Source organism: Pinus tabuliformis, chromosome 2_1, assembly GCF_031772625.1.
Source record: "Pinus tabuliformis cultivar Carrire ecotype Pingquan chromosome 2_1, CPIR1, whole genome shotgun sequence".
Lineage (NCBI taxonomy): Eukaryota > Viridiplantae > Streptophyta > Pinopsida > Pinales > Pinaceae > Pinus > Pinus tabuliformis.
In genome coordinates, this window is record NC_142299.1 from 482,769,053 (window position 1) to 482,779,995 (window position 10,943).

Here is a 10,943-nt window from a genome sequence, read left to right on the forward strand (position 1 = left end):
TCCGGATATAATTCTGGATGAACAAATAGGAACGGACCAGACTGTCAAAATAGCCCCTGGATGGGCTCCTTCTAGCGGTTGTGAGCTAGTTGGGACAGATGGTATGCCAGCAAACATTGTCGGAGTGACAGCAGGGAGTTCTGTCGTCGCTGTGTCAGAAGACACAGTCCTAGATGTTGACGGTTGTTCAGACATTTGTAGTCTATCCAAAATATTACCTAGCGATTCTACAGGAACTTCCGCTGGTGGTAGACTAACTTCTGATGTCGAAGGAAATAGAGTGATCCCGACTCCAAAGTGCGTTGGAGTACTTGCTTGAGGATCTTCTACAATTTCTTCTATCGCAATCAGACCAGGTGGAAGGGGAAGACCGTCAGGTCTGTAAAATATTTCTGGTGTCGAAGAGGCAGCGACAGATGTTTGAAGAGTAAGACTCTCTGAACCGGTTATAGATGGAACTGGTTCAGTAACACAAGTGTTTATTCTCAAACTAGGATCAGTACCACTGTCCTTCTGTGGCTGTTGAACTTCTTCTGTTGAGGCAGGGATTCCAGAAATGTTTGGAGTAACCGGAGTCTCTGATGTCGTTGGAACACTTGTTCTAACTTTGATAGGAGACTTGGATCCAGTTAAACGAGTTCACTTTGTCCGTACTGGTTTCGCTTCCGGAGACAAAGACGGTTGACTCGTAAGCCTCCGCGAACGACGGGGTTTCAGTTGACTTTCTTCCACGATTGTGGATTACTCGATCAACTAAAATAAAAGGGGAAATATGTTTCCGTATTAGATGAATTTTAGATGCTTTTGACACAACTTGTTTTTTCAGTTTTTAAGAGTCGAGAAAAAACAAAAGATGACTCTAGTCTCCTTCGATTTTTAATGAGCCTGAAGTGACAAGTGCTCAGATGGACCTTTTCCGTTAAGGAGTCTGAAAAGGAACAAAAGGGACTGCACTGGAGATCTAGGTAGAGGGAGTACCAAATCAATCGCAAAACTGCAGAATACTTTTTAAGGTACGACAGTCAATCTTCCCGAATGCTGTGTTCGGTGCATTGCGATCATTAGGGCGGCTGACACGGCTTCCTATGGATAAAAGGTTTTAAGCCTATAGGGGTCTCCCAATATATACTCGACGGTACGTGGGAGAACAAGTCCGTACTGACACTTATCGTCTCAAAGTGGAGGAATCACCCAATCATCAGTGAGGACAACAGTTACCAGGTTTTACGATGCCGGAATACGTCTCTAGCCTAGACCTCTAAATGTTGTGCGTTGAGTTACAAAGCGTTGTTAAGTTCATTGAATTTATTTTAGGTTGATCTTTCTTATGAAGTTTGCCTTTTGGGATCACCACGAGATGTAGATGTAATTCCTAAAATGCAATCTAAAGATGATAAGCAAGCTTTTATCTCTTTTCAGCAATGAAAATCCTAGCTACAAGGGAAAAGAAAGACACAATCTTTTCTCAAAGAGCAAAGAGCACACTGTAAATGCACTTTTCCTAAATCAAGCCAAACAGACTGTCAATATGCAAATGCACATGTGCATGTATTTGTTTTTCACTTTCTTAATATTGATGCCTAAAAAGAAAGTTGTTGTACAAATTTGAATTCGTTTTCAAGTGAAAAACACAAACAAGCTTCTTTTCGAAATCAAAAGGTAGAGACGATTACGACACTTTATGATTTTGAAATAAACACTTGTTTCGACACTAGAAATTCACAAATTCAAGCCAAAGGCAAAAGTAAAAGCATAATCAACTGTCAACAGCAAATAAACTTTCTCCTATGATTAAAATCGACACTTACGACAGATCTAAATCAAAGGACGACAGTATGACTATCCTACTTTTTCAATGGAAAACTGTAAATGATGTAACAAACACACAAAAACATCTACAGTCTTTTTGTACAAAGGAGGCGGAATTAAGGCAAAGAAAAGGGGTTTTCAGATAGACACATACACTGATCACAGGCTGCAAAAATCAGAGACAAAACTGAAAAAATTGAGCAAAGAACCTCAGCTGCACAAGGCTAGGCTGATCAACGCACCTGCTACACAGAGAAACTGGATTGCAACGCAGGTTTCCCTCTCGGGAACTGCGCTGAAATGCAGGAACTCTTCACAGCACCTGCGCTGGGGCAGAAATGAGAATTCTATCCGGGTTTTGGGTCACGGTTTGCAGTTTAAACTATGGTTTTTGGCCGAGTAAAAGCAATCAGTAATGCACAATCAGAGGGTAGATTTAAAGGAGGTTTAAGAGCTATCATAAAGGGTAATCAGATCATTTGTGAATCAGCTGTTCAAATCATAAATAGATCCAGTGAATGGATTGAAGTAGCAGATGTCTACTTTGAATTTGTTAATGGCAAATGCAGTTCGATTGCTACTTCTAAGTTTATGAAACGAACAACAAGAGAAACACAAACAAACTAACTAGACACGATCCCCAGTGGAGTCGCCATTTTGTTAACGGGAAAAGTGTCTATTCAGAACGACCCTATCCCACTGAGGTGTGACAGTGACCTCAGAAACAAACAGGGAAAACTACTTTCGTATTCTTCTTTATGAACTATAAACGAAGAGGAATAGGATGAACAAACCTGTGTCTTGCGCTAGTACTTTGATCCAATTTCTCTCCTCTTTGACAGCTTCCAACTACCTGCTCCCTTACTTGCCCAGCTTCACCAAGTTCCTGTAAGATCACAGAAGAAGGAAACTACACAAAGACATAGATTTATATTCATAAATAGCTTAGGATTAGATTTAAGCTAAACATACAAATGTAACAAACATCAATGATACACAAGCATGTAGGAGAAACTAAAATAGTTTTATTGATAAGAAAAGAAGATCCAGGAGGAGTTACAACTGATGATTCCTGATCTAGCATCAACCTCCTAGCATAGAATCCCCTCTTCACCTCCAACAAAGCATAAATCACCCAATACTCTGATATCTATCTCAAAACCAACAGCAATTCTCTGCAATGTACAAAATTCCAGCCTCTGGATCTCTTGGTGAGGGATCCATATATAGATGTATGCAAAGAGGATGAGTCAGCTCATGAATTGATTAGTGGCTTCTCTCTGTCGGTTCTTGCTTCCACTTGGAGACTGAGAGCCTCTTACTCATCACTGGTCGAATTCAGTGAGGAAAGTGTCATTGGAGAAGATTCTGGAAGCTTCCATTGTCTCTCCACCTCGTGGAATGACTCTGCCACTTGTCATTTCCTGCTCAACACACCCTGGTAGTACATTTAGGTGCATTGCAACGCATCTATCCGGTGTATTTGGGTGCTTTGCAACGCAGCCAGCGAGCGGAGCAGCTGAAATGATCCTGATTTGACTAGTTCTGAGCAGTTTCTGGTGGAGAACTTCTGGGAGAAGCTGTAATTTGTTGACCTTGTTCCTTTAGGAGTAATAAAAACACTTTTAAGGACTTAGGAGCCCTTGGTTTATGGACATTTCATTCTTGTAGCTGTAAGGCACAAAAATGTCTATAACACATTTGCCTCAGACTGAGGAAGAAGCTCTCCAGACAGCTTTGAGATATGATCTGATTTATGCTCAATCAAGTTACGTTTATATCGTTATTCTAGACCTCCCTCGTCCTGGAAGTGCTAATGCACCAGGGGCATCTCATGCTGCCGACGGTATCATTGGATCCCTTTCACACACTTCGCCATACCCTCAACAAAGTTATGGCTACCCATAGGGGGGCACTAGTTCCTCCAACATTTATGCCCCTTCCGCTATGTTGTGGCCACAACTACCACCCTGTCAAAACCTGCCTTGGTAGAAATTTTCAATGGGTCCCCTAAAGTTGATCTTTCACATCTCCTAATGATATGTTTTATCCCATAGACTTTAACTCGTTGAAAATTCAAATCTTCAATTCCTAATGGTTGAGCCCCCCTCTTTGAATATCTGCCACATGACTCATCTCTAGCCCTTCCTAACCCTCCATTCATTTCCTCCATCGACACCTTTTCAACCCTCAAAAACCTTCTATCGCACCTTATTCCCATTATAACCCTTTACAATGGAAATGCTTCACAAATATGTATAAATCACCCCGTTTTTGGCCTATCACAATCAACACTATACACTGCTCTCTTCCGGACCCGGCGACATTATCAACCCAAATTTATATATTTTGGGTCCGGAGCCATACCACACATTGCTATCGGTGGGTCCAGGGCTTATATAAAAGGCGGGCCACTATACTCCAGACCCGATGACATTATTAACCATATTTCATATATATCGGGTCCGAAGCCATATCGCATATCGCTATCGGTGGGGTCCGAGGTCTATATATAAGGCACACCGCTATCACCCGGACCCCCCGATGATTATAGATCTAGGCATATAATATTTCAAGTCCGGCCTCATCGCCAGATGCGGGTTTTCTTGTATATTCTTTTGGTTTTCTTAAAACATTGAAGTCCCGGTTTTTCAAAGGCAAGCCTATTATTTCGGACCCACTGGTGATATTAATACACACACACACACATATATACATTGGCTCTGGAGCCCTATCGCGTATCACAATCAACGGGTTCTAGGGCTTGTATATAAGGCAGACCACTACATACCAGACCCACTGATAATTATCAATGCGGGTGCATAAATTTTCAAGTCCGGCCCTATGGCCGGTCGTGGGTTTTTCCCGTGTTTTCCTGTGCATTCGCTAAAATGTTGTGGTTTCGAATTTTAAAAGGAAATTGGGTAAATTGAATGGTTTGCCTATTGAAGCATTGTCAATGGATTCTTGAATAATAATGAATATTGTGGGCAATGGGAATAGAGGTTATAACAAGTCCGATGGCCTAATAATAATGGTTGCTCCGCATTGTGAAATTAATAGAAATGGTGGTTGAATGCAATGGTTGTTTAGAAGCATGTTTGGCATATTTTTTAATAATCATAGCTAATACGAATTGTCTCTGCAGGCGAGGAGTAAAAGACGCATAAGCAGATCTGGAGAACTCATATATGCGGGTGTGTTCTGTTGAAAAAGCCGGCCTTTGGCATTCTCAGTCGGTTTCCATGCGTTTCCTGTATATTCCAAAAGAGAGGTTTTCCTAGGTTTCATCATGAAGAGATGACACACAATCATCCTCTTCTAATCAACATCTATTCATTTCCCTAGGAAATGAAGCGCTCCAGTGACAAGAAACGCCTTCTACGTGTCAACAGTGACACCAATGGCTCTACATCTGTGTATTCGGATCGGTATATTGAAAAGAATAGGGGAAGACGAAGGGTCAGGGCCTGAGGCATAAATATTACTTCCAGATAGGAGAGAGGGGATTTTTGTTTGGAGAAAACAACTTTGATTTATTATGAATAAAGAAGATTGTTTGGTTCAAGAAGGAGCCTGTTGTTTCAGATTTAGTTCCCTTTTCTATGATATGTTTAGAATTAGTGCGTTGTTGCTGGTATAAAGACAAATGTGATTTGCTTTATGCATATTGATAACTAGAAATTCATGGTTATTACTGGTTATTTGAATGTAATTCAATAAAATTGATAATTCATGAAACGTTGTTGATTCCAGACTTTGTTAAACATCAATTTCAAGTGTTGTTTGTATGGAAAGGAATGTATATTCCTGAATAAGTAATTGGATTGCGATTAGGATTTAATACAACCTTGTTATTATGTGGACCATTAATTGATTCATTTGGACTTGGGATTTATATATGATGTTTAACCTCTTGTTTTTCTCTTGCAGGATAGATTAGGATAGTTAGGACATAGACTAGAGTTGTTAGAAGAAGTGTAGATAGGATTCCATACATAGAGTTTAACTGTTTTAGTTTGTTGATTTAATTGAAGTCTTCTTCCCAGAAGCAATCTTTCAACGCATTTAATAGTTTACGGGGTCCCTTAAAACTCGTTGGAACTAGCCATTCCAAACAAAAGCAGGTCTAATTGGGGTCTGTGATCGGGTTAGTTCCCCTTGTTGGTATAGCGAAAATTCGCCATGTCAACAAATTGGCGCTAGAAGGAGGGCCTGAACCGCCATCCACAACTTTTTATGATTTCATCTATAAATGTCGTGCATGGACTCAAAAAGATTAATACATGGATCGTGAAGGTCGAAAAGACCCTTCCTCTCATTCGAAAAAGCCTCATTTCGAAGAAGAGACACTGTGGGAGTATCCTGTCACTCAGGAACAACCAATCAAAATACTTACTCGGGCTTATGCTCATTCCCTCTCTCAGCTCCCCATCTTTCACTCTTTACCTCTGACAACTAAAAGAAAGCCAAGGATCTGTTCCATAAACAAAGAGACATCTGCAACCCCATCTCTTGAAGATATTGTGCTTGAATCCTTGCAAAGTATTGACACTCCCTAGGAAGAAATTCCTGAAGATCCACTCTTTGAAGGTAATCCCTGGCCTGATTTGGGAAATCCTAATAAAGAACGCCTCGAAGAAACCTTCAACCAGAACATCCCTATCCACAATATGGCTAACGTTCCTCTTCCAGGTGGGAACCAGCTTCAACCGGGTGGGAACCAACTCCCACCTCCTCCGGGAGCACTTCCTCCCTGGCTCGCTCAAGATGTCGTAGCAATACCTGGGCAGCAGCATCCCTTACCCAAGAATGCATAAAGAGTACTGCCTAAATTCGACCTTGAGAAGGGAGACACCGCTGATAACCATATTCACTCTTTCTTCTTGGTCGTGCGCATGTTGGGGGTAGCCGATGAAGATATAGTATGTCGCCTATTCCCTTTTACTCTGATTGGTGCGGCCTCCACATGGTACTTTAGCTTGAGAACAGGATCGATCACCTTGTGGGCTGCCTTTCAATAGGCCTTCTTAGACAAGTATGGTGATGACAAAACACATGCGACTTTAGTTTTAGAACTATCCCTTTTGAAAATGGAAACCAAAGAAAAGGTCAAGGATTTCAACATCCGGTTTAACACTTTGTTCAATAGAATCCTGGCTAACGCCAGACCTGCTGATGAGGTGCTCATGGAATTCTACATCTCTGCTCTCCCTGTCCCTACTGCGATGTGGGTCAAGAGAAGTAATGCATGAACCTTACAAGGTGCTATCGATGAAGCAATAAAAGTCAAGAATGAAATGACCAGTTGTTAGCTCTGCTATGCAACGCTGACTTTCTAATGACAGAGAGAAGCTTGGTCTGTTTGGTTGTGTCCCAAAGGGGGCTTACATTGGTCACTTTTCCCTTTCTTCCCTCACCCTTGTTACCTTTAACCTTCCCCATTTCCTAAATGAACCTTCCAAATCCGACAAAATTCCCTTTGGCCTCAGCCCTAAGCGCAAAGCTAAACTAACCATAAAACCTTATCCATATGCCTTGCGCACTCGTAACCCATCGCACCGCATCCCCACCGTTGATCAACCCCCGCCAATCCAACGACTCACATCATGCCCGATAAAGGCGACCCGCTCGACCACTTTCCACTGTCAGATCATCTCCACCAAGATCTGACGACCTTCGCACATATCGCGTGGACAACTAGATCGAACGATAGCGCACGATGAGGGTGGTTTTTCTCTCTCATCCACTACTACGTGTCGTTCGATCTGTGGAATCGCGTTGCCCCGAGCAATTACCACTTAGCACCCGAAAGCGTTGCAATGAGAACCGTTACCGCCCAAGTAAACCACCCTCACCCATTAGTGCCCACGCAACTCCAACGCCTGATGACCATCCGATCTGTCCGCTGAAGATCCAACGACCCTGACGCACCCCGCTCCCACCTTGGCTGATAGCCTTCACTGAGCCATCTCCACCATTCATCTCCCTGATCTGACGGTCATCTCTCTCACTCATCCCAACTATCCACCTACCCATGCACCCTACGTCCTACGTCCATTTTGTTGCCCAAGGAAGGAGATGACCAGCTCTGCTTGATTGATAATAGTCGGATCCCCAACAACCGCATTTAACAGAAAGCATGGCCAAAAGGAGAAAAGGACATGACATGGCTGTGTAACAAAACTTATTAGTCATGGACTTCACTACTGCGAGCATTACAACCGCCTAAAGGACAGCGCAACAGTTGTACAGATCAGATTTACATAGTGAAGCAAGAAACCATGTTCAGAGACTCCATTAGGTAGTTAAATGCAGTTGGTGGTCAATTAAGACCCCTCCATACCGAAATGGCCAGGTGCCATTGTAATGTAAACTTATAAATATCCAGAAGAAAGATGTAATCAAGGTTGGCATTGGATCTAAGGTTCAACTTCTGGAGACTGCAGACACTTTGTTGCTTGCAGTGTCTCATCTTCATTTTCAACAATACAAGCTTCTTTTGCTATTAGTTGCTCACTATCCATTTTCTTCTGTTCTAAGCTTGTTCCTGATGTGCGGTGTTCTTGATCTCTTAATGTTTAACACTAGATAACTATCATCTTATCTTTGTGTTAGAATGTTGAATGCATCACTGAATAGGTTACTCAGGTTTCTTTCTATCTAATGCAAGAGAGCTGTCATCCTGTCTTTGCATTAATAGATTAGATTTGAAGATTTTTGTACTAGTTGCAGCCGGCCATCACATGGTCTTGTGTATATGCTGGTGTGGTTAGTATTCTCCATATTCATCTAATATCTAAACTGTGAGCATTAGTGGTCTAAAGCCTTGTAGTATGAGGGTGTTCATGCATGTCTGGAGTGAAAAAGGGTAGAAGTGGTTATCTAGCTTGAACCAAACCATCATTCCTTCCATTAAACCTTGCAACAATTGTTGAGTTTATATGTTACAAGGCATCTCCGAGCTATAACCTAGGAGAGTTTCTTGGAATCCTAACATAATTGGCGCTGCTGCCAGGGAGAGGAGATTGAAGCTCAGCTTCCCTAGGAAAATGACACAGATCCAACTTTGATGATAGCCAAAGTCTGGACACATATTTGGTATCAATCATCTATCTGGCGACTCTACTGGAGGCCGAACCTCTTGGGAACTCCACATCACAGTTCTGGCTCAGTTTGTGAGGCATACTTGGAGAAATCCTCAAAAATCACCAGCTGACCCAGTACCTGACCCTGAGAAGATTGTCAAGCAAAGAAAGACATCACAAAAGGGAGCATCAGGATCAAGTAAGCCTAAACAATCTTATGTATCTCTGCCAAAAAGGCTTGTAACAGAGCATCTACATGTTGAAAATATAGCCTCTAGTACTAGTAGTGAAGAAATATTTTTAGAGAATCATAAAGCTCCCATTTCTTTAGGTCCTCCTTTGGATCTCAACCCAAAGGAAACCTCCCTTCCAGTCCATCAGTTTCCTTCAGCCCTGTCATTCATTTCTCAGCTTTCTATCATTCAAACTGCTAGCACCCTTCCATCCACCCCAGTCATGGTAGGTCCACAAGCACCCACCAAAATGGAAAGAATCATAGCTGCTAGGTATGGACCCCTGGTCCTGCCTATTCCTTTGAATGCCATGCCTGCAGGAGAATATCATAAATACATGCCTAAGTTCACTGGGACAGAGGGAGTAATAGCTGAAGAACACCTTGAGTCTTTTTACAGCTATGCTGATAACCTAGATATCAGTGAAGATGATGTGTGGATGAGAGTATTTGTCCAAAGCCTTGATGGAGAGGCTAGAAAGTGGTTCAGAGAGCTAACCCCTAGGTCTATAGTAGACATTGAAGCATTAGATGATGTGTTTTTAAAGCATTGGGGAGATAAGAAAGACCTGTTGTACTACCATATTGAGTTTGGCAACCTGAAAAGGGAAAATGGGGAGTCATTGTCTGATTTTAATAAAAGATTCAATCGTATGTATAGAAAGATACCAGCTGAAGTGAAGCCTACCCCCACCTCTGCCAAACTCACCTATGCTAATGCCTTTGATTCTGATTTCTGCCTGCTATTAAGAGAGAGAAGATGTGCTTCTCTACCTGAAATGCAAGATGCAACCTTGGTGGTGGAATCTAATATCATGGCTACAGAGAAACTCAAAGGACATGCTGATAGAAGGAGGTAGAGAGGTGAGTCTTCCTCTTCTTCTTCATCTTTAGATTCCAAAATGGACAGAATGTCTAAAATGATAGAGTCATTGGCTGCTGAAATCTCCAAGCTGAAGGTTGAATGGAGTCCTGGGAAAGCAAGGCTTCCTAATTCATTTGCTCCAAGAAACCCAAATCCATATAGAAGAGAAAATGAACAATTATAGATCATTCAGAGGGGCAAATAGGCCAGTGAAGAACAAAGGGTTAAGACTCTTTTCCAGAACGTAGTCATGGAGGAGGAGCAGTTTGATGAAGAGGATGAGATTCACTGTATGGAAGACAAGGGAAATGCTGCATTTTTGACATTAGATGCCTACGAGGAGTCATTACTCAGGGACCAAACCAGTCAAGAGTGTGATAGAGAAGTTGTTGTGTAGACTGAAGACCAGCAAAGATATAACTTGAGGTCAAAGAGAATCCTGCCTAAAGAGCTGCTATCCCCACAGAGCAGCAGATCAGCAAGAAGAAGCGACCAGTGGCTGATCCCATCATCCTCAAAACACCAGCTCAAGAGGTAAGAGGCCCTGACAAGTCCCCTTCCCCTTTCAGTTTTGAATCAGAAGTCCAAAAGTTAAAAATATCTATGCCTCTGATAGAACTTGTAAAGAGTGAGGTCTTTAAGAAGCCCATCCTTGATGCCCTTGAGCTGAAAGCCACACGAGCCTCCAATGACTATGTGAATTTACAAGATGACAAACCTGTAGTTGTGCTTAGCCCAATGACTGAACCCTCTGATAATAGCTCCCCATCATTTTATGTCTCCTTGACCATTCATGACAAAATCCTCCACAATTGTCTGCTGGACACAGGTGCCAGCCATAATCTGATGCCCAAAGCTGTCATGGAAGAGTTAGGCCTTGATATTACCAGACCTTATCATGACTTGTTCTCCTTTGATTCGAGGAAGGTGAAATGTCTGGGGTTAATCA